At 40.9% G+C, this 25,918-nt stretch overlaps 1 protein-coding gene across 2 annotated transcripts in view; it reads left to right on the forward strand.

The window, feature by feature from the left end:
• The first annotated feature begins 13,018 nt into the window (after positions 1-13,018).
• runx1 (RUNX family transcription factor 1) overlaps positions 13,019-25,918 on the forward strand; it is a 204,472-nt gene continuing 191,572 nt past the window's right edge. For both annotated transcript variants that reach the window (XM_067442274.1, XM_067442275.1), the window contains exons 1-5: positions 13,019-13,201; positions 15,792-15,880; positions 17,672-17,837; positions 22,349-22,541; positions 22,829-23,002. The gene's annotated coding sequence lies outside the window, so the exon portion shown is untranslated. The remainder of the gene's footprint in view (positions 13,202-15,791; positions 15,881-17,671; positions 17,838-22,348; positions 22,542-22,828; positions 23,003-25,918) is intronic.

Below are 25,918 nucleotides of genomic sequence, written 5' to 3' on the forward strand. Positions count from 1 at the left end.
TAAACCCATTAAAAGTTAGTTTGTTGGCTAATGTATTATACTAAATAACTATTTTTAATCATAGTTTATGATAATAATTTTCATTTAGTTTAGTTTTAATTTTTACTTTTAGTTTTAGGTTTAATCATTTTGTTTTTGCATTCGTTGTGTGTGTGTGTGTGTGTGTGTGTGTGTGTGTGTGTGTGTGTGTGTGTGTGTATAGTTTTAATGATTTTTATTTTTATTTCAGTTTTAAGAAATGAAAAAGAGTAACTGTGTTTATAATGGTGTTAGCTAATTTAACTATGATTGGGACAGATAACATTGTACCTAAAGGTACATATTATACCTTAATACAAATATTTCTTTGTGAATGACCTTTTGGCCTAATCATTGAACTGTATCATTTTGGCAGGCAACTTTATCCAATGCATTGCAAAAAAAGAAAAAGAAAAAAGAAAAGAAAAAAAGATATTGCTTTTCTTTTTCTTTTTTTTTTTTTTTACTTCATCCCACATTTCTCCCACAGATGTTTGCCTGACTTCCTCTGAAACGGATGTAATAGTTCAGTCCACAATATTGAATCCCATCATCCACACAGGTTCAGCGCTCATCATCATCATCGGCCCTCTCCGTCCCGGGCCAAAGTCACCGGACACCTGAGCCCGTGCTGCTGCTTCCACCGGAGCCATAATTAAAGTATATGTTACTGCATACAGCTCGGTGTCCGGTGACCAGAGCAGAGATCCGATACCTGACAGCACCGGCTCCCCATTAGCAGGTATGAATTATACATTCACGGTACTTATAGCACAGAGAGAGGGAGAGAGGGAACGAGAGAAGGACGACAAGAGAGAAACAAGTGATAGAAGAGAGGGAATGATCAGGAATGAGACATGTGGACACTGAATGAAGGAAGGTTGATGGAATGAGAGAGAGAGAGAGAGAGAGAGAGAGAGAGAGAGAGAGAGAGAGAGAGAGAGAGAGAGAGAGAGAGACATTAACCTTGACTCAAAGTGCATGATGTCATAATGATGTGCGTTATCTCTGATCTCATCATTTATTCTCCTTTCAAAACTAGTGATTTGCTGTTATTTTTGTCATTTACATTAATGTTCCAGTCATTGGATTATAATTTTTTTTGTAAAGATTGCACGGTCCGAACTGTCTCGATTAAATCAATCAATCAAAACTTTTATTCAGGACACACACGGTACAAAAACACGTAAACCAATACAGTAATACACACACACACACACACACACACACACACACACACACACACACACACACACACACACACACACACACACACACACACACACACACACACACACACACACACACTTACATACAAGCTTAAACGCCAGTGGCTCCACATACTGGAGAAGAATCTGAACTTAGTGTTGGGTTCGTCAGTGCTAAGATTATACTGTTTGCTGAATCAGTCAGTCACTTCTGTAGGCCTACATGATATTGCGCAGCACTACAGAGCAGGTATTTATTTAAGATATTAATAAAATATTTAAGGTATAAATATTTAAGAGGTGATAATTAATATATTTAAAAGATGTAAAGATTTATTATTTGCTTTTTGTTTCTTTTTTCTTTTTTTCAAAAACCACAAAAGTCATAATCAAAGTATTATTACAATTAAAAATTAGTATTTTCTATGTGAAGATATTTTAAAATGCAATTTAGCCTGTTATAGTGAATGCAAAGCGGAATTTTCAGCAGCCATTACGTCAATCTTCACGTTCTTAATATAGGCCTATATTATAATTTCCGTGACTTTTAACGATTCTTTTTCTTTCTGGTTTAGCCATGGTTTTAGCACAGATAGTGTAATAATCTCTATGGTAATAATAATACTAGTTTAAATCATGTATATTAGGCATATTTCAACAGTATTTACAATTTCAATATAGCTTTTAATAATGTTTTGAATTGGTTTTTATTTCCCTGTTTTCATTTTAAATTTAGTTAAAGTTTAAGTATTTTTTTTCTAAATTAAATATTTGCAAATTGCTCACGTCATAGCGACAACAACAAGGCCACTCCAGCGCCGTTTCCCACAGCGACGATGGACAGTTGACAAAACGTAGGTATTATTTTATTGTTTATCACATTATTAACTTACATAGTTATATAATTTAGAATAGCTTTGTTTAAAAACGTTTGAGCGGTTCGGCTTACATTGATATGACTGGATTAGTCAAATTGCTGTTGCACGCGACGAACCACAACCGACTGCGCCTCAAATATATAAGTTAAATTAGTATTTTCATAAACACACGGTATTAGTTACACACACTGACTGGAACACTTAACAATTCACAAGCTTTTTACACCAGAAATACTTACCTACCACAATCAGCCGATGATTTTATCGCTCCTCACAGGTTAAGATCAAAATAAAGCAAGCATTTTAATTAAAGGCACGATATGTAAGATATTTTGATTAAACTATCCACAAACCACTTGAACAGTGTTATATATTCAGTTGACTTGTGTGCTTACATTATCCCAAATGTTTCCAGAATGTTTAAATAAAGACAAATAAGCGATTTTAACCAGGACAATGTCGCCTTACCCTCGATTTCCGGTTTTATTTTGTAGAAACCATAAAAACACCAAAGACATTTTAATAAATGATGTGTTTTATTAGATAGTAGAGCAAATGTCTGGATACATTCATCAGAAAACTAATTGTTCTACAGCTCAACACAGTTAGTCTTGTTGTTTAAATTTGGTGTTGCAGTGTGAACAAGTGTCTTAAGCCTAGTTCACACTGCCCGATTTTTGCCCCGGTTTTGAGTCACCGACAGGTTTTGCGAAATCGCCGACAAATGCCCGAGATCACAGGCAAATCGGTGCTCGTGCACGCGAGTGACAATCACGCAGTGTGAATGATCAAAGACGCGATCAGAGAGAATCGCCGACGAGTCGCCGACGCCGGTGAGATATTTGGCATGCTAAATATCTGGACCTGTCGGCGATTCAAACTCCTGCTGTGTGAACAGCGTTCTGACTGAAAATTACATCGGCGCAGGCCCGGATTGGCTAATCGGGAGCACCAGGAAAATTCCCGGTGGGCCGGTCTCTTTTTGAGGCCGCGAGGGCCGTTGTTGTCATGGCACTTGGTTGAACTATGGATGCTGTCCCCAGGCTACCTGCACTCACAGCAGCCCCACTTTTTTATTTTACCGCGGTCCAACTCTTTTTATTTATTATTTTACCGAAGTTCCACTCTTTTTTTTCTCACAGAGTGCAGCCTGCAGGTTAATGATGACGTGATTATATTTTGACTCCCTGGCCCCGCCCCCGATACAGCGCCTTGAAAGTTGCTCAAAATAAAATAGTCAGATAAAAATGGGTGATACGAAGCGCAAAGGCGGCGCTGAAAAGGCCAGAATAAAAAAAAAGAAGGCTCTGGAAACTGACGCGGCCAAATGTTCTAAGCTGTGCACAATGTTACTCAAAAAAAAACAAATGATGACGACGAGGCCGGTAAGTAATTATCCCGTTAAGGTAGTTAGGAGCAGTGCAAGATGCGACCGCGCAAAACAATGCTGTCTGCAAACCACGTTCATGTATCAAACTTTTCCTTTAGCAGCAGCCGCCTCTAGTTCGTTTAGCTGCTAATAGTGAAGAGCAACGCCCAGTACCGTTACCAAGCTCCAGTCATGAGCCCAACACACCAGAATGGGCAGGTATGATTGTCATTCAGAAGTAATAGGAAGAGCCCTGCTCAATAACAAATGCCCTGAGATAATAATGATACCTGATGATTCAGGTTCATTAATGAAACTGAGTGACTTGATTTAAAAGCTTTGTAAAAAGGGGGTATTTGTGGTGAGAAATAAATGTAACAAATTTAATTTAGTGTCAGAAAGCGAGCGAGGACCCAGTTGTGAAGAGATTAGCTCTTACTGTGAAACACAGGTAAACTGCTATTGTACCATAGTGTGTGAATAAGCAAACATTATCACTGAATTTTTTTTCTTCTGATTTAGTATCTTACTTGTTTCCAGTTTAAATATCTAAATATTCTTAATTCAAGATACATTTACTAGACAAGTGAAATGACATAAGAAATTGACTTGTTTTCTGAATTAGAAAAAAATAATCTTTTCTTCATTTCAATTTTTGGATATTTAGGAATATTAATTATACTAATCTCTTAAAAAATACTAATCTCTTAAAAAAAGAGATTCTACTGTCCTGTTTTTTTACTGTTCTAATAAATCTTCACTGTGAAACAAAACTTAAGCTACTGTTTTTGCACTGTATTGAAAATTATATTTTTCAAAAATACAAATAATTATAAGGCTGTAGAGAATAGTGTACCTTATACAGACTTATATTCTGAGGTTGGAATCACATTATTTTAATATAGTCTGTCGTGAACTAAAGTGGGCCGGTCTAAGGCATGAAACTCCAGGGCTGAAAATGAGTCTCAATCCGGCCCTGCATCGGCGATGACCGACAGCCAATGAGAGAGTGAGATACAGGGCAGCAGGACGTTCAGGTAGGAGTTATAGAGCAGAATATCAGTATTTTAATAGATATATTTACAATTCTATCAAACAGAAACAAAGGCCAAACATTTGCACATCCAGCCGCAGCAGCAGCACATTACAAAATTGTTTATTTACCTCAAACTGTCTTTGCAGAACACAATCCTGGCTCCCTCTGTCTCTCCAACAATTTCTTCCGCCATAATCTTTTTTCTTTTTCTCTACAAATCAGCGCACATACAGTTTGAAGCAAACGTTGTGCAGTTTATCATTTTAAATAACAATTCAAAGTGCCGCACGAGAACTCCGGTCTGACGCACGTGTGATCTCGCGTTGTTTACTCGTCACATCGCACGTGTGTTTGGGAAACGTAGTTTGTGCACCGGAGAGAGAGAGAGTTGTCGGCGACTCTTCCTCTTGTTCAGTCATGCAGTGTGAACTCCTCTGTCGTCAAACCATCGTGCAGTGTGAACACAACAGTGACTGAATGATACCCCAGATAGTCATGCAGTGTGAATAGAGCAGTGACGACGAGTTTGAAAATCGTGCAGTCTGAACTAGGCTTTAGTAGCACCGAACCAACACACAGAGTTGCATTATAACATCACTTTAACACACTCAAATGTGTGTGATTTGATCAAACAGCGCTGCGTTACCACACACACACACACACACACACACACACACACACACACACACACACACACACACACACACACACACACACACACACACACACAGCGGAAGAAGCCGAAATGCTTGGCTGCGGCAGAATAAAAGCTCGGCCTCATCAAGCTACGCCTTAGTTTTGAATAAGCGATCTCTAGCGGCGAAAAATTATATATTTTAAAATCCGTTTGATCAAAAAAGGATCTGCTGTAAAGTGTAACAAGGCCTTTGATGCCTTCTGCAGGCATTTGAATAATACATAATGTGCATACAACGATTGTTTATATTATGTATTTTTATGTGTTGATCTATGATTACTTGCTTTTGGTACTTTATTTGAACCAAATATTATCGCCTCATTGTTATTATATATGCTTTTAAGTCATTTTAAAGGCTTAGATCACCACAAAAATATCTGAATACTCTATTAATCGTTTAACCAAAATAATCATTTGTGAGTGTTTTTGTGTGTGTGTCAAGTCAAGTCAACTTTATTTATATCACGCTTTTACAATGATGATTGTTTCAAAGCAGCTTCAGTGTTAAACAGGACAATATTGCAACAAAATTTAAATTTGGCTGTACAGTCGTTCTGGAGAAAACAGTGATGTTATCAGCTTATTTTAATTTATCATATAGTGTCAAAGTTGGCAGATCAGTATTATAGTTTATACAATTAATTAACACCTAATAAATTCATTTTATTTGGATATTTATTTGAAAACTTAGATCGAATTTTTAGTGTCCCCAACTGAGCAAGCCAAGCCAAAGGCGACAGTGGCCAGGAACCAAAACTCCATCAGGGCGTGTTGGAGAAAAATAAACCTTGGGAGAAACCAGACTCAGTCGGGGTGCCAGTTCTCCTCTGGCCTATTAACACACAAGCTGTGTCTCATTTCAGAAGGCTGCGTCCTCGGGAGGTCGCATTTGAAGGCTGCATACGTCATAAGCCCGTCTCATTTCAAAAAAGTGAGCAGGACTCTCCAAATGCGACCTTCCGTCATATTTTTTTTAAATATTATATGAAAAAACGGCACCACCGCCAGATATACATGCAAACGTAGGTGTGGTGTTTAAATTAAGTAGTTCAAGCTTTTGTTTTTGTTTTTTTAAGCTCTATTAGCCTACCTCAAACAGATAGTTGTGGTAAACAAGATTACAACTGTTTAGTGCATTTAAAATGTTTAGAACAGTACATTGCTGTCAAGACAAGAAACATTTCAGTCATTTTCAAGTTATAAATAATTTTCATTCTTATAACTGGCGTGAGACAGGGTTGCCAGATGCCAGCAGGCTTTTCCAGCACAAAACTTCGTGAAAAACCGCCCAATATGGCAACCCTGGCGTGAGAGCGCAACGAGGCTGAACTTGTTGGCATACCAACGTGATAACTTCCTGCCTGTGTGTCCTACGAAGGACGTCTCGTTTAATTCTGATTGAAGACACTCCTTATACTGCATCCTACACAGGACTTGTCCTCCGGAGGACGCAGCCTTCGAAATTTAACGAAACGAGACACAGCTATTGTGTGTGATTATTATTCTGGCAACCTTACAGGTCAGAAATCAGATCGGAACATTTGACATTTCTCATCGCAAAAAACTCTTCTTCTTACTTAGTATTTTTGTCTTGTTTCTAGTCCAAACAAGAAGAATTTACCAGACAAGCAAAGTAATTGGCTTCTTTTGGGAAAAAATCACTCAAAATTAAAAGAGTTTTTGCTTAAAATAAGCAAAATAATCTGCCAGTTGGGTAAGCAAATTAATCTTAATTCAAACAGAAAACAACATTATTTATCTTATCCCACTGGCAGATTATTTCGCTTATTTTAAGCAAAAACTCCCAAAACATGACTTTTATTTTTACTTGTCTAGTAAATGTTTCTTAATGTAAGAATTTTTAGATATTTTGACTGGAAACAAGACAAAAATACTAAGTAAGAAATGCATTTTTTGCAGTGCTGGGTATCACAAGAGGCGGGTTTATTGAGGATGACAGGTTTATTACACAAGAATATGAATATTTGAAGAATATTGTGTGTTGATATGCAGTTGTGTGTTCAGACTTTGGTATCGGTTGTGTTTGGGAGAAACAGCTCGTGAAGATATTCATCTGTGATTTTTTTTTTTCCTGCCTGATGCCTTTGGTTCAGGGGTCAGTGGGTTGGTCACTCGGGACGCGCGAGTCAAACTGTGTGGTGGGTTTTGACAGTGACGGCCGATTCACTTCATCTGTGATTACAGGACTTTTCCATCTCATGGAACTGCTGCAACTCCCACAGTATTGATCCTCTAATAAAAGTCAACATGGAGAAGCAGAAAGATGCAGAATGAAATTACTGCCATCTCTTTCTTGCATTCTCTCTCTGTCTTTCAGCTAGTGTCACGGTTCATGGATTCCCTGTCTCACTCTTGGGTGCGTGTTGAATGTAGGTGAGGGCGGAGCCTGGGATTGGCTCATCACGCACCTGTGGCTGATCACCTGCACCAGCTGCAACTCATCACCTTCACCCTATTTAGTCTCTCTGTTTCTCTCTTGTCTTTGTCAGAGCGTTGTTGGATGGTTCCCCTTGTGTCTCCGTGTTGGTTGTCGTTTCCCCCTTCCGTGAAACGCTGGATCCCTTCCCGGATTACCTGTACCGACCTCCCGAGTCACAGCTGCTCACAGCCTGCCCGTGTCGCCAACAGAGCCTCTCTCACTGCTCTGTCTTATCCGGACTTCTTCAGTGTTCTGAGTTTTGACTTCTGTGACACTATCCGTCAAATAAACTAATTACTTGCTTTTGAATCCTGCCTCTGTGAATCCGTTACAGAACGCTCTGACCAACCATGGATTCAGCGAGTATCAACGCCCTACTGACCAGCAGCAACGAGAGACTGGACCAGCAGGAGGCGAACTTAACTGCCACAGGACAGGCAGTACACACCTTGGTGGCACGGGTGGCCGAGCTGACCCAACAGATGCAACAACTCGTCGGTCCCACTGTGCCCGACCCACCGCCGATTCCCCACACACCATCTGCATCGCGGCAACCGGAACCACGTCTGCCTACCCCCGAGAGTTATGCCGGTGAGAGCAATTATTGCAGAGCCTTCCTTACCAAGTGTTCCTTGTTTTTCGCTCTTCAACCGCAGACTTTCAACACGGAAAGATCTAAGGTGGCATTCGTCCTCACCCTGCTCTCCGGACGAGCCGCACTTTGGGGAACGGCGGTGTGGGAGAACCAACATCCTTGCTGCTCCTCGTTCCAGACGCTGGCGGCAGAGATGAGAAGGGTGTTTGACCGAGCGGTGACCGGAAGAGAAGCGGCACGTCAACTCGCAGAGCTCCGCCAAGGTAACCGCTCGGTCTCGGATTATTCCATCGAGTTCCGCACCCTGGCCGCCGAGTGCAAGTGGAACGAGGAGGCACAGTGGGACATGTTCCTGCATGGGCTGGCTGACCGCATCCAGAAGGAGATATTCGCCATCGACCTTCCGGAGAAGATTGACGGTCTCATTGACCTTGCTTTGAGGGTGGACGCTCGTCTGAGTCGGCTGAGGTCCAGGATGGAGCCTCAGCATGGGAGTGTCGAATGCCCTCAGGCCAGCACTACGGATGCGGTCAGCTACACCTTCGACCCGGAGCCCATGCAGGTGGGTCGAGCTCGGCTCTCCCGGGAGGAGAAGGCGAGACGGAGATCCCGTGGTCTTTGCCTGTACTGCGGCGGGAACGGACACCTGCTAGACTCCTGCCCGGTAAAAGACCACGCCCGGCGGTAAAAGGAAGGCTACTGTCGGGCGGGATCTCCGTGGAAAAGACCTCATCCTCCACTCTCCTCCCGGTGAGATTGCTGTGGGCAGCTCAGGATTATTCCAGCCTCGCCCTCCTCGACTCGGGAGCGGAAGGTAACTTCATTGACTCTGCCCTTGCTCACAAACTTAACATACCCACCATTGCACTCAAGAACACCATTTCTGTCAACGCACTCAACGGACAAGTTCTCCCTGACATTTCATTCACCACTGAACCACTTACACTGATCACTTCCGGCAACCACACAGAACGCATTTCATTTTTCATCCTGGACTCCCCTTTGGCTCCCGTTGTCCTCGGTCACCCTTGGCTGGAGTTACACAATCCAAGGGTTGACTGGGGACAAAACTCTGTGTCTGCGTGGAGTGATAGATGTTATGAGTCTTGTTTGGTGTCTGCTTGTTCGTCTGTTTCTCGTTCTGTTTTTCAGAGTGAGGCGGTGAATCTGTCTAACGTGCCTCCGGAGTACCTCGACCTGAAGGAAGTGTTCAGTAAGTCCCGAGCTGCTTCTCTCCCTCCGCATCGTCCCTATGACTGTGCTATAGATTTACTCCCAGGTAAGTCTCCGCCTAAGGGCAAACTATACTCTCTTTCTATTCCAGAGAGGGAGGCCATGGAGAAATATATTTCTGATTCTCTAGCCTCCAAATTCATCCGCCCTTCCTCTTCTCCAGCGGGGGCGGGGTTCTTCTTCGTGGGGAAGAAGGATGGTTCTCTGCGACCTTGCATTGATTACCGAGGGCTGAATAACATCACGGTAAAGAATACCTATCCTTTGCCGTTGATGTCTTCAGCTTTCGAGAGGTTACAGGGAGCATCCGTCTTCACGAAGTTGGACTTACGTAACGCTTATCATTTGGTTCGCATCAGGGAGGGGGATGAATGGAAAACCGCATTTAACACCCCCAGGGGGCATTTTGAATACTTGGTCATGCCTTTCGGCCTTTCCAACTCCCCAGCGGTTTTCCAGGCACTCGTCAATGATGTGTTGAGAGACATGGTCGACCAATTCATATATGTCTACCTGGATGACATTTTGATTTTTTCTTCGTCTCTCCAGGAACATGTTCGACACGTCAGACGAGTGCTTCAGAGGTTGCTAGAGAATGGGCTTTTTGTCAAGGCGGAGAAATGCGCTTTTCATGCACAGTCTGTTCCTTTTTTAGGGTACATCGTGTCATCGGAGGGAATGCGCATGGATCCCGACAAGGTTAAGGCTGTGATGGATTGGCCAAGTCCAGATTCCCGTAAGGCCCTACAGAGGTTTCTGGGGTTTGCCAATTTCTATCGGCGTTTTATTCGCAATTTCAGCCAACTAGCCGCACCTCTGACTGCCTTGACCTCTCCCCGAATGACGTTCAGGTGGTCCGATACAGCCGAGGCTGTATTCGCCAAACTGAAAAGCCGCTTTGTTTCGGCTCCCATCTTAGTCGCCCCTGATCCCACACGTCAGTTCGTGGTAGAGGTCGACGCGTCAGAGGTGGGGGTAGGAGCGGTTCTTTCACAGCGCTCTCCCTCAGATGACAAGATGCACCCGTGCGCGTTTTTCTCCCATCGTCTTTCTCCTGCCGAACGCAATTATGACATTGGTAACAGAGAGTTGTTGGCCGTCAAGTTAGCGTTGGAGGAGTGGCGTCATTGGCTTGAAGGGTCGGGGGTACCTTTTATTGTATGGACGGATCATAAGAACCTTGAATATATTAGATCTGCTAAAAGACTCAACTCCAGGCAGGCTCGGTGGGCACTTTTTTTCGGACGTTTTGACTTTGTTCTCTCGTACCGCCCCGGGTCTAAAAACATCAAACCCGACTCTTTATCTCGTATTTTTGATGCTTCCGAACGCCCGGTTACTCCCGAGGGTATTTTGCCAGAGAAGATAGTTATCTCTACACTCACATGGGAGATCGAATCGAAGGTCAAAGTGGCCTTAGAAGGGGTAACGCCCCCGCCCGGCGGCCCACCGAGTTGTTTGTTCGTTCCGGAGGGGTTAAGATCCGAGGTCCTCAAATGGGGTCACTGCTCCAACATTGCCTGTCATCCAGGGGTAAACCGCACTTGCAGTTTAATAAAGCAACGATTTTGGTGGCCACTTATGGCTCGCGACGTTCGCAGTTTTGTTTTGGCTTGCTCGGTCTGTGCGGTTGGTAAGACATCTAACCAACCTCCCCAGGGGTTACTTCAGCCGCTGTCTGTTCCTTCGAGACCCTGGTCCCACATCGCTCTAGATTTTGTTACCGCCCTCCCGCCCTCCCAGGGCAAGACGGTCGTTTTTACCGTCGTGGACCGATTCTCGAAGGCAGCACATTTCATTCCCTTGCCCAAATTACCCTCAGCCAAGGAGACAGCGGTATCTGTAGTAGATCACGTCTTTCGGTTACATGGCCTCCCGATGGACGTGGTCTCCGACAGAGGTTCCCAATTTGTGTCCAAATTTTGGCAGGAGTTTTGTAAATTACTAGGAGCCACGGTTAGTCTGTCTTCGGGTTATCACCCCCAAAGCAACGGTCAGACCGAGAGAGCCAATCAGGATCTGGAGAGAGTGTTGCGATGTTTGGTATCCAAGAATCCTTCATCCTGGAGCCAGCAACTCTCTATGGTTGAGTACGCTCATAACTCGTTACCAGTGTCATCTACGGGCCTTTCGCCATTTGAGTGTAGTGTAGGTTACCAGCCACCTATTTTTCCTAGTCTGGATTCCGAGGTCGCGGTCCCCTCTGTTCACGCCTTTATCCAGAGGTGTCATCGCACATGGACCAGAGCCCGTGAGACTCTGCTCCAGGTGGGAGCGCGCACCAAGGCTAAAGCCGATTGCCACCGGTCTAAGCCTCCCGTTTACGTCGTCGGTCAAAAAGTGTGGCTTTCTACCAAGAACATTCCTCTCCGCTCCGTATCTAATAAACTTGCTCCCAAATTTATCGGCCCGTTCACTGTCACCAAGATCATTAGTCCGGTGACAGTCCGCCTCAAACTCCCTCCGGCGTACAGGAGGATTCATCCCGCCTTCCATGTATCCAAAATCAAACCTGTTTTTCACTCCCACCTTAATCCGCCAGTCCCGGTTCCCCCACCGCCGCGACTCGTAGATGGGGAACCAACTTATTCGGTTAATCGCATTCTGGATTCTAGACGGAGGGGACGCGGTTTCCAGTACTTGGTGGACTGGGAAGGTTACGGTCCGGAGGAGAGAAGTTGGGTTCCTGCTAGGGACATTCTGGATCACTCCCTTATTGATGATTACAATCAACAGGTAAGGTCGGCTGGGAGCGTCAGGGGACGCTCCTAGGGGGAGGGGTACTGTCACGGTTCATGGATTCCCTGTCTCACTCTTGGGTGCGTGTTGAATGTAGGTGAGGGCGGAGCCTGGGATTGGCTCATCACGCACCTGTGGCTGATCACCTGCACCAGCTGCAACTCATCACCTTCACCCTATTTAGTCTCTCTGTTTCTCTCTTGTCTTTGTCAGAGCGTTGTTGGATGGTTCCCCTTGTGTCTCCGTGTTGGTTGTCGTTTCCCCCTTCCGTGAAACGCTGGATCCCTTCCCGGATTACCTGTACCGACCTCCCGAGTCACAGCTGCTCACAGCCTGCCCGTGTCGCCAACAGAGCCTCTCTCACTGCTCTGTCTTATCCGGACTTCTTCAGTGTTCTGAGTTTTGACTTCTGTGACACTATCCGTCAAATAAACTAATTACTTGCTTTTGAATCCTGCCTCTGTGAATCCGTTACAGCTAGTTCCTTGACTCCTCCTCTGCTTCTCTGGGTTGGCACAGAGGATGAGATCCGGCTTTGACAGATGGGGCGTCTGGGACAGAAGTGATGTAGATGAAGACGGATTCTGACGTGTGTGTGTGTGTGTTCTGGGTGAGGAGATGCTGAGAACAGCAAAAGCATTGCTGCACAAGTGTCAGAAAGAATGCAATGCAATATCATCATATCTTAAAATATTGCATAAAATATTACATTTAGAAAATGTAAAGATTGAAATAATTTTAGTTTTCATTAATAATCAGGAAAGAAATATGTTTTTTTTTGCTGTTACAACATCTACCAGCAGGGGCAAACTGTACAAGAAGTTTTAGCTGCAGCCTGGAGATCTCCAAATGAGGGCGGGGCTCCCAAAAAGGGGGCGTGGCTTCCTTCCATTGACAGACAGGCACATGATTTTTTCCTCCAATCCAGTTCAGTACAAACTCCACCCAGCAGTCGTTTCTAAAGATTTCATTGGTCATGTCAATCACAGTGAGTTCCTACAATGCTATGCTACAACAAATTCTAACCGCAGGAATTGCATATTTATATAGGCATATTTTATAATTATGTTATAAACATGTTTTCTTTCTAATATTAACTAAAAACAATGTTTAATTTACGAACATTTATTTTGAAATGTAAGTCAGTGACAACTGGATGAAGCCAGAGCTAATGGCGAAAGTTTTTGGACTTGGCGACCCCGCCCCTTTTCGGAGGTTCTGCCCACTATCTCCGGTCTGCAATTAATATACCTTTAACTGGGAGAAAGGTAATATTCTTCAGGAAGGGACATGATTTTAGAGGGAAAACAAACAGCAGCACAAATATTAGTAAGTATTACCAATAGGGATGCACGATATAACGACCACCATTGGTTTTGGCCGACATATGTTCCTTTTTAATCCCTCAAATAGACTCTCAAATGAAAACTTAATAAATCAAAATCTGACTTTATTTATTTATCATAAAATTGTAAAAAAAAATATTCCACCAATGTGAATAAATATAGGGGATTTTCTGTAAAATTAGGCCATTTAATGATTTAACTCCAATGTGGTTAGAGCGCTCTTTTAAATTCAGGTAAGCCTAATTCTGTAAAAAACTAATCCTAAAAATGCACCAGGACTGAAGAGGTTAATAAGGTTACGGACTGCTAGGCCTGTCGCGATAGTCAATAAATCAATTAATCGCACAATAAAAAAAAATGAGCTCGATAATTTTTCCGGCCGCGATAATTTCCATTTGCATGCTTTTTTGTATTCCTTGTCTCTCTCGTTGACTGCGCGCGCCTCGTCCGTTTGGGGAGGTGTTTATACTCGACGCGCAGACCGGGTGCGGCGTGATGAGACGTCATTCTCGGCCAGCAGATTCGTCTGGAACTCGTGGCTCTTCGGTTGCGGAGCCACACGCAAAGTTACGAAATTTGACGCGCACAACGCCAAGCGAAATGGGGTCTCGCGCACCCCGCGTCGACGTCATTTTTGCTGCGCGCACCCTCGCCCTCGAGCGGACGCGTCGTGCATAAACGAGGCTTAAAGCTACACTGAAGTTTGATAAACGCAAGTTCATTCTTCAGGTTAATCTTTGTGTGCTAAAAAGGCACATCAGTTCCTGTAGAGATTTTTTCTTTTTCCAAATAAATGAAAAGCATGTCATCAATGTCTTCAAAAATCAAAATATCACTTTCCTCAGAGATGGTCAAGGTCAGTTTGTGCATGATTAGGCTATGATATATAATAAAAAATTTAATACTGTATCCTAAATTGTGGATAATTAATATATCATATGCTGAAGTACATTTCTGGGTTAAAAGAAAAAAACAAAACAAGAACTGTACAGAACGGAAAACCGTGACCCTAAAACCGTGATACAAACCGAACCGTGGGTTTAGCGAACCGCCGCCCCTGATATGCTCCTAAAACACAATCATCCGTTGCAGTTTTCATCCATTTTATTTATTGTTTTTGGTACTTATTTAAATCCATTTTTAAACAGACTGAGAGTCCATTGCTTTTATTGTTTTTGGTTGTCTTGTACATTTATTGTGGTTATTTAAAATGTTTTTTGTTTTTAGTGTTAAATAGTCTTTAGAAATTAAAGTTTATTGATCTTTGAAAAGGTGTACCATCATTATTATGCCATTATCATTATTTTAGATGAAAATGGTCTCAGAACGACAATATTATCGTTTATCGCAATAATTTCTTGGCCAATTTATCGTCCAGCAAAATGTGTTATCGTGACAGGCCTACGCACAGCAAACTTCCATGTCTTTTGTGTGTGCGTCATTAAACATAGACCAAGCAAAGTTGAGCATACATGCAGATTGATATCTAAAAATATTGATATTTTGTAATATTTTTAGACATGTAAATTGAATGAAAACCAAAAAAATAAAAGGAACTGGCTAAGTTAGCTGATTTCCTTAAAAGTCCATAGATATCACTAGCCGCATTTCCATCACCCTTCAAATTGCACAAATTAAAATTGTGAATTGTAAATATGCCCAATGGAAACAAGTCAATTGCACAAAAATGTCCAAATATCGCAAAAGTTTTGAGCAAATCTGTAATGGAAACATGGCTACTCTCATTTCACACTACCAGTTCACACTTTCTCGGATACAAGGAGACATGTTTTTTCATGTGAGGTTTGGATTATTATGCTATGTGCATTATAAACAACAGGTCAAAACAACACAATGATGGCTGCAATATTGTTTAATGTGCAGAAATCAGCAAACATATTTAGTTACTTCACAGAAGTAAAATGACACTGGGTCTGATCATTGTGCTGTTAGATATTTATACATATGGTCACAATAATACAGATATAATCTTACTTTCAGATATTTTTACCCTGAAATGTGATGAAATAAATGCATAGGCTCAATTACTTGGAAAGTACATAATTATTTGAAAGGCATTTAATTAATTACTCAATTATTTAAATCAGTCAACTCTCATTTCCAAACAAAATGAAACACACTCTGCAAGCTTCAAAGATGGTTTCAGTTTAACTTGTGAGAGTATCACTCAATCATTTTCTCTTACAATAAGACTGTTGTTTTTCCTTCTAGGTCATGCTTTCATTTTCTGACTGGAATGCACTTTGAAGTTTAATAAAGAAAACAACGTCGCCACCGTGATTTATGGCCTGATTTGAAGGGTCAGTGTGACATCAGAGTCTACCCATAAGTCCATTTCCAGAAACATTATGCAGAGATATGATGTCACTTGAATATACTATAAAATAGATCTCCAAAAAATATTGCAAAACTAATGAGAAAAATGTCAGTTTTGATGCTTTTGCATTATACATTATGTTGATAAAAATGTTTTCTACTGGATATTACAACAGCATTATTGTCTTTGTATTTATGTTTTGGATTATACATTAATTTGCATATTTATTTACTAAGCACAAAGACTAAATATTCTTTTTTCATGTTGCTTAATATTGTTACATCTTTCAATGGCTCATGCCAATCAGTTGGGGGCCAAAATTGAGTTGGGGGGCGGAGCTACATCTTTGTCTGACCAATTAGGAGAAGGGGGAGTGTTTTGAAAGAGTTATTGGTAGGGCTGTAACGATATGCGATATGAAATCGAAATCGCAATACGCAGGTCCACGAACCTGTATCGCGATGTGAGAAGGCAGAATCGCGACACACCCCTTCCAACTCCCAGAATTATCCTTCCTGTCCAGGTCCAACTTTTAAGTCAGCAGTATGGCAACATTTCAGCTACCCGGTGGAGAACAAGGATGGCAATCGTGTAGTTGACCCACACAATTTGCCGTAAGTGTTTCAAGAAGCTTCCCCAACCGGCTGGCAACGTGGTGTGAGCGTGGCGTTTCTGTTGTGTGTCATCCGCGGGGCGGCTGCGTGGCGTTTTCTCTTTCTTTGCACACCAGAAGCTTCTGTTGGTATTGATGTACAGGAGGCCCTATACTTCATGTTAAATATATATTGCCTATTGGTACCGCAAAGAAAACGTCGGCAGTAGCCTATTGACCATACAGATATATGGTATTGACGGCAAAATAGGCTACAGAATACTGTACAGAATAAAACTGTTTTGTCCCCCCCATATCGAGGTTTGTATCGTACCGTGGGTCAAAAATCGTGATACGAACCGAATCGTGGGTTTGGTGTATCGTTACAGCCCTAGTTATTGGAGTTCCATTAATGATAAAATACTGTGCCTTTAAAAAGAACATAAGAATACATTTTATATCAAATTAAACTGCATATTTCTTTCTTACTATCACCCTTTGGAGAGAAAAGTCTTTAATGTTTGCAGCCTGTTTGATATCCCACTTCTGTTCCTGAAGAACTAATGAGGAAAATTAGGATGGTTTTGCATTAAACATTATGTTGATTAAAAAAAAAATAATAATCTACTGGATATTACAACAGCATCATTGTCTTTGCATTTATGTTTTTGGATTACAAGTGAATTTGCATATTTATTTACTATGCACAAATACACAACAATAATATAATTTTTTCATGTTGCTTAATTATGTAAAATCTTTCAATGGCTCATGGCAATCAAGTTGGGGCCAAAATTGAGTTGGGGGCGGAGCTACATCTTTGTCTGACCAATTGGAAACAGTCATTGGAGTTCCATTAATGGTGCAGAAATAAAACACTGTGCCTTTAAGAAGAACATAAGAAAACGTGGACCTTTATATAAAATGCATATACTCTAAAATCTGGGTTAAAAACAACCAAAGTTGGATTGAAAATGGACAAACCCAGAAATTCGGTCGTTTGAATGGGTCCATTCACTGGGTTCAAACAACCCAATTTCCGGGTTTGTCCATTTTCAACCCAACTTGGTTTGTTTTTAACCCAGCATTTTGTAGAGTGTATTTTTTACTATCACCCTTTGGAGAGAAAAGTCTTTAATGTTTGCAGTCTGTTTGATATCCCACTTCTGTTCCTTTCCGCAGCATTGCTTTAGCATCTCGTGTGGATGTTAATTGAGAGCCTCCGGAGACCCCTGCTAGTTTGAGAAGAACCAAACGAAATGGGATTGTTGTCTTGGGAACAACAGAGGAGATGAGAAGAGCCCATGGGAGAAGCACTGAAGAGCGGAGGCCAGGCAGGCCATGACAGGTAAACAACAACGCCCCGCCTCTCACTGCCTCTCTGGGCCCATCCTGTCCAGTAACTATTGGGGTGAAACTAAGGAAGGGGCAAATGGGATGTTTTAAATGTGGAGTTGAAAGGGCAATGCTGTGGAAAAACCTGGTAAACAGACTGTGAATGTCTTCCAAATACATTTTCCCAGTGTTTTTCCCTTTTTTTAAACACTTCAACTGTTTTTATTTCATTTAAGGCAAGGCACCGCAGAGGTGAAAAGGGTAACAATGTAACTAATAGATCACCATACTTTCCCCAGGTGGTTAATCACAGACAACGGTTTTGCATTATGTTTAATAAGCAAATTATGCATTATCTAATTAAATATAATTTATATCACTACTAAAATTCACTGTGTTTAGGAATAAAATGTTATATATATATATATATATATATATATATATATATATATATATATATATATATATATATATATATATATATATATATATATATATAATATTATATATTATATAAATCTCAGATGAATGATAAAATTAATTAATCATTATCTAATTAAATAAAATTTGCATAAAAGTCCAGAACAGAAATCTCAACATTGCAAAAACCTTGGGCAAAATGTTTTATATTATTTTTTTGAAATATCACAGATTTTTTTTATCACAATTTTTTTTAAATAAATCAGAATATAGTAATATAGAATAAAACTGTAATTTTGCCTGTATCTTGCTGTATCATTATTCAAGAGTTCTGCATGTTCTCATATGATCTCATAAAGTAATTGGAAAATATGTTCTACATTAGGGATGCACCGAATATTCGGCAACCGAAATTATTCGGCCGAAAATAGCCAAAAAAAGCACTTTCGGCATTCGGCCGAATAAGTAAAAAGGCCGAATAATTTTGGCCGAACAATGACGTTTTTAATGACGCGATCAAAAAGTAACCCACGTAGAGTGAGAGCTGCGTGCTTTATGCAGCAAACATGTCAGCAGTGTGGAAGCACTGTTTAGTGCTGAAATTTAGTGCTCATGTCATCGATGAGAAGAGGAACCGACTTTCATGTGAGAAAGCAGAGAAGCTACTTTTCATAAAGAAGAACCTGCCACTTTTCCTGAAGAAGTAGGCTAAGTAGGCTTATGTCTAAGACAGTAATTTATTTGTTGTGGGTTCATCCACATTTTTTGCACTATTCAATGCACATTAGTTGTTGTAGACATACAGAGTTACATTCCTTCAGCAGTCAGTTATAGGCCTAACATAGGCTATTCAAGAAGGGGGGCTTCTAAGATGGCCAAATAAAAAAATATTTTTTATTTTACTAATTATTTATTTTAAGTTATGTTGTGCTTAGTTTGTATAATATCTGCTGGAATGTTAAAAAAAAATTCAGTGTTAAATAAATATTTTGAAATTGTATTTTTGTTATTTGATTTATTTCTCTGAAAAGCAACACAAAATAGTAAAAAGCAAATTTTTATTATTTAATTATTGTAATGGTAAAAAAAAATTGCCAAATAAATGGAAAAAATGCGAAACACCGCGTTCGGTATTCGGCCTTCGGTCTTCGGCCAAGCATTTCATTATTATTCGGTTTCGGCTTCGGCCAAGAATTTCATTTTATGCAAAAGCTCAAATTGAGCCTTGTACTGTCATTGCACAGGTCAATTAATAGGAAGTCAATGCAAGTTAACACTATTTTTCAATGTCATTTGGCTTGATTTCAAGGTGTCTCCGGTGTCTTCTGACCTCCGCCGAGTGAAACGCTGAACCTTAACCCCAGTAACAGAGATTCCCTGTTGGATTTGTGCTCCACAACAGGATGAATCCTTGTTACTGAGAGCAAGAGGTCAGATGTTCCTCTGGACCTGAAGACTATAGTACTCGCCACCGTTCTGAAAACAACACAACAATACCAGAATTGACTGATTCCATTGGTATGAATAGAGATGGTGCATCATTAAGGCCCCGATCACTCAGAACGCGTTTTTGCAGCGAGAGACGCCTTTTTTGAATGGATTTCGGTTGGCAGGGAGCGTTATGCGCGCTGCTTATGCGCCCTGGGCGCCTCGCGTTTTAACCGCTTGCTGCGCCTTGCGTTTTTGAAGGAGCGCTCCGAGCGCATGAAGTTGAAAAAAAGTCAACTCTGAGCGGAAAAGCGTCCGACGTCATCGCGTTTATTTTCTTTTGTCCAATCGAATGAATGGAGGGGCGGGCCTTCCGTTGTGTTGACCGTTACATTGATTTGACTGACAGTACAGGGGATTCGGGGGTTGCCTAGAAACATAAAAAAAAAAAAACGCAGCCCACTGCTCTTTTCTGAATGAAAAAACGCTTACCAAGAAAGGCAGTGCAGTGCGTCTCGCGTTTTCGAACCTTAAAAACGCGTTCTGAGTGATCGGGGCCTAAAGGAAGTGTATGTAAGATTGTGGCCAAAACTGGTACTGCAGGTGTATCCCACTTCCCCTCCCCCTGACTCGAGGTTGCCAGATTGGCTGCAGGATCAGCAGGAACGTTTGTAGATCTGCAACTGTGGTAACTAGAGCAGATCTGGCAACCCGGATGCCCAAATACTACTGACTTCGTGATTGGTCGATAGGTGGAGGGCGGAGCTTCAGGCCAAAACACAACATGACATCATCAACATCAGTTGAGGGCTGCAACAACAATTTTAAATGACAATATCCTGCCGGACTACTGTTGTCAGTGCTAGAAGTATTTAAAATTAACATTAAAGGGGTGGTTTCGTGTTTTTTTCTAGGCGTGGTTGTGTTTATGGGGCGCAGTATAACATGTCTTAATACTTCATTTTTATTTATTTTTTACACTGTATTTTTCTTCTATTCTCCCTTTATTCCACACCGCTGCCTCCACTGTCCTCTGAACGGCTCGTCTGCTTCTATGTAGCCGATCCCTCCGAAAAATGCAATGGTCTTAGATTGGTTAGATGGCCAAATGTAGTTTCCTGTATTTTTATTGGCTGAAGTGCCAAGCACAGGTTGTCCTGGAAACGCCACGCCCCTTACCATTACAGGGCAGAAGTCACATCTGCTCATATGCTCACATATACTCAAGCAGCCACCTTACACACTAAGTAAAGTTACAAAAAGTGAAATCGCATGCAACCTCCCCTTTAATGTCTAGTGACATATCAGGGTCATTTTATGATTAATTGAAATACATTTCTTACATACAGTTCCTTTAAAGCCTCTGTGTCGGTATGCGCGGCCGTCCCTCGTGACACAGTCGATTGCAGCTAACAAAGCGAGGGTTAAACAGATTGAGCAAAGTGTCTGCCTCTCGTCGCCTGATTGTTTGACCTTAACTCCCGTTGTTCTCCCAACCCCCTGTGTTTTTGTGTTTGGGGAAGGAAACTTAAATCAGCAATTAACATAAATAATTAACTACTCCCTGGGATAAATTATTAATGTGTCGGAGGAGTGATTGCTCCCGCTTAAGACACAGATAGCACCTCTAGAGCCTCTACTTTTGTTGGCACTTTCAACTTTTAGTTTAAGAACTCGGCCCCTTTTAAGGCGTTTTTTTCTGAGATCATCTCAATTGTTTATCCTACTTTATTATTATTTATATACTGTTCTAATCATATTAAATATAAAGTAATATAAAATAATTAAATTAAATATTAATAAAAAATATGCATTTTTATTTTTATGTTTTACTAATTGAATGTGTAATTTTTATTAGTTATTGTTTAGGTTTTTTTATTTTATATTTGTCTTCACCTTTAATTTATTTTTATTTCAGCTTTAGCCATTTTAGGCTTTTTTTCTGAGCTCATCTCAATTGTTTATCCTACTTTATTATTATTTATATACTATTCTAATCATATTAAATATAAAGTAATAATAAAATAATAATATAAATATAATATAAGTTTTTATTTTAAGTTTTAGTAATTTTGTCATTTTTATAAGTTTTTAAAAAAAATATTTATATTCACCTTTAATTTATTTTTATAAGTTTTAGCCATTTTTAGTGCTTTTTTTAGTTAGTTGCCAATGCAACATTTCTAATTTTCGTTTTAAGTTTATTAAATTAAATTATTGCAATAGTTTTAGTTAACAATAACAACACTGATCCTAGACAGCAATGCGATTAAATGGAGACGTTTCCTAAAGTGTCCTGCATCGTTTTTTATTTTATTTAGCATGAAATATTATATTCAATAACATTGTGATGCTCAGATCTAAATATGAACTCATATACTAGCTCAATACTGTATGACACCTATTTTTATTCCCCCAGACAAAGTTGAATCTTAACTGGCAGCTTTTGGTCTCCATTTAATCTCATTGTGTATGTAATGTATTGAGATGTTCTCATTTGCTCTGCCTTTTCCTTGACACACGTGAATTCTTGTCCCCTTGTCTGTAACGCTGTCTCTACACCTTTATCTACTCTGATAGGCCTTTCACTGTTTGTGTACAGTATCGTGTTGCCGAGACCTGGCTCGTTAATTGCTCGGTAATTACAGTGCTTCTGTTGATCTGTTCATTTCACAGCGCTGCTACAAACCTTTTAGGCTGTCTGCTCGGAGCTCAGACTCTATTGGATTTGGCTCATGTGCCCCGTCTAACGCTTTGAGAGCTGCACTAATGTGCTGTCAGCCGTTCCTCATGCACTTCCTCTGTCGTGATGCGCTCTCCTGTCTGGACAACTGTTGCATCTGCCTAATTTGACCAGGACCCAGACGAGGTGAGAACTGATCTGATCAAACATCACATAGGCTCGAAGTGTTTACGGTAACAGATTGTGTTTTCTTCGACGTCCTCGCATCTCAAATCCCAGTGAAAGCAATGAATTCAAAGCATTCTCAGACATTTGATTTAAAAGCTTATTGCAGATGATTTATCACTTAAATGATAATAAATGCATGTGTTAAGTATTTATGCAATTTTCTTTCATATTAAAGCCTCCTTTGGGGCCCATACTCACCCTCAGGCATACGGCGGAGACCTTTCTTAACTTCTGCTCTTCTTTAGGGCTCCGACACAAGTAACTGAGCACTTGCTGGTATCATCCTCGTCTTCAATGTTAGCCACAGCCTCTGGACTCCAAACTCTGAACGCTGCTTATCTTTACAGCCAGAGGAATCCAGTGATGGGACCAACCGGTGTTAACCATTAACACCCCAACTTGCACCCTTTTTCATCCTGGTGAGTTCCTACTGCATTCCACAATGCATTTAGCAAGTCTTATTTAGACTTAATAAGCACATGATGAAAATTAGTGGTTCTTATTCCAGTGCATTGTAAACAAAGCAGCTGTCGTACATCTCGCCATGCATCAAAAGTCTCACAGTTGTCTTTTAAAAATGAAATGCAAGTTTATGGCGATATGCAGGTCTTATCAATTTGCATGCCACACCTTTACAACATCATTGGCACTTATTAGCTGATGTGTTCCTTAGTCTACTTAAGTGTTCATGCACAATCGGCCTTAGTTTTCACTGTAATCAGCTCTTGCAGGAAAGTTCAAAAGTCCAATTGATAATCTGTTATATTTGTAAAGATAAAAAAATATGGACCAGAACAATCTGTCCTGGTTTTGCAAGCCTCAGCAAACAGAGCATAAGAGCAAACTCTAAATAACAAGGGATATACCATTTGGCATTTTGTTGGTTTTTCTTTGTTTCTGCTTTATATTGCACAGCAGCATAATTTCATTCAATGAGACCTCAGCTCGATCTCGCTCTGTTACCAACCTCAATCAGGCTAATAAGCACTGGCCAATCCAGAACTCTTGGCCGCTATAATAAGGCAATTAAAGAGAGCTGGCAGGCAGACACTTCCCACGATGCCGGGACTCCCAAGACGGGCCCTGCCAATGCCAATCTCTAATAGGGCCCAAAGCACAGGCCTGGGAAGATGCAATTGGATTTGAAGCCAATCAATCATTCCAGCTATTGACCTATGATTGGATTTAGAAGACATGTCAGGGCCGCTTTGATTTTAGCTCGGGCCCAATGAAGCTGGATGTGAAGGTTTATTGTTTTGGACGGACAGAGAGCGGTGTGTGGGCTTTGACACGCTGCCAGAAGAGATGGATGCGTACAATGACTGCTGTATCCATCCATCAGAGTTAGAATCCGTCATCTCATCTTTCACAGGACCGCCATACAACATCATCCACTGCGTTTGGGGTCTGCACTTGATCTTGTGCCTTGGAGATTCTCAAATATCTCAGCATTGAAGCAGTTTTTGCTATGATTTTGCCATCTGAGAGAGCTTTTGGCACTCATTAGAAGATGCTGATCAACACCTGATTAAATGATTATGAATGTGACTGTGATGTCCGTATAATAATAATAATAATAATAATAATAGATTTTATTTATAATGCACTTTTCATTCCGAAGAATCTCAAAGTGCAACAAGGGGGGGGGGGGATAACAACAAAAAATGAATAACAAGTAAAAATATAGAATACTACAAACAATCAACCAACACAGAAAACAGAACAGAAACAGAGCGGATGGTGAACAGAAACAGAGCTGATGGTGGACAGAAAACAGCTGATGGTGGAAGTCTCTGTTAGCTCCGCAGCACACTGTTAGCTCCGCAGCACACTGTGGTCCATTCCATGTTTCAGATTTCTCCCAGCGGCAGTGTCCCGATGACATCGCCGAGGCATGACAGCTGAAGACCAGATGATGGGTCTTCTTCATGATGATTCAAACGATGGGGATCGCTGCAGCACCATGCAGGAGGCAGAACATTCCTCCGGGCACTTCTGTGGACACACCGGGGCCGGCGCAGATGTCCAAGCCGCTCCACGGTCGCAATGCAGGACGGAACAGCGGCGCAGCCGAGAAGCAGAACATCCCAACATCATGCCGGACGCCGACGACGAGAGCCCGGATGACGCTAGCCCGGTGCAAACTTCAGCCACCATGCCGCCCAAGCCCAAGGGAGACCACCAGTGAGCACCCGCGGCGAGAAACATCAAATGTCCTCCAAACCAGAAACCAACCGCAGCAATTCAAACGTAAACATTAGAGAAGCGGTTGAAAACGGCGAAACGACGAACAACGACCTCTCAACGACCTCTCAGTGGCTGCCAGCAATCAGCAACAGTCCCAATTGTAGCTCTGACTGTTAGACTAGTCACAAACATAAGGACATAAAATAAAATGTAAATCTAATAGTACATTAACATGATTTGTTGTGGGTGGAGAAGCGGCGAACAGACAACGCCAGCGTCCTCTCCCCCACGTTCAAACGATATCAACACATGTGTATAACACACAACCAATAGGAGCACAGTATGATTTGAAGATAATGTGTACTATGAAATACAAAAAACACCCCAAAATAAACTAGAACTTAATAAAAACCATAAAGATTTTAAAAAAAGAAAATTATAAAAATGACATAAACACAACAAAATTACTAGGGATGCACTGATATGAAAATACAGATAACGATAATTATTTATATAGTTTTTGATTAAATATAATTTGTATATAATTAAAATATTTTTTTAATAACCGATAATTCTTTATATTTGAAAATCGATAACCGACATATTGGCCGATAAATCTTAATCCACATTTTCATATAATTTTGAGATAATTTTTTTATAGGCAGGCACTGATTTGAACATTTTTGGCTGATACCGATAACCGATATTTTTTATTTTTGAAAGCCAATAACCGATATATCGGCCGATAAATGTAAATCCACATTTGTATATAATTTTTGAGAGCCTGATTTAAAAAACAAAAGTCTCACCATTAAAAGCCATGTCTTAAACACACAATCATAATGTTCTCTTTATAATTTTTTGTAGACGATATGACAGACTTGCCTTGACAGAACTGTATTATCCTTTTTAAAGTGATTTCAATCATATTTCAAGCCATTCAAACCCATCATGGCGAACTGTGTGCATCAGAAGTGTCTCAACTGAAGGACATAATACATTATTTATTGCCTTTAATATATCAGCCAAATCTTTATGCTGACAATCATGATCAAAGTCTTAGCTAATATGCATATCATGCAATCTGACATAAACCTGTTGCGAAGTCTGACTCATATCAAACAATCTGATAAGCAATAATCATAAAG

This window comes from Pseudorasbora parva, chromosome 4, assembly GCF_024679245.1.
Source record: "Pseudorasbora parva isolate DD20220531a chromosome 4, ASM2467924v1, whole genome shotgun sequence".
Lineage (NCBI taxonomy): Eukaryota > Metazoa > Chordata > Actinopteri > Cypriniformes > Gobionidae > Pseudorasbora > Pseudorasbora parva.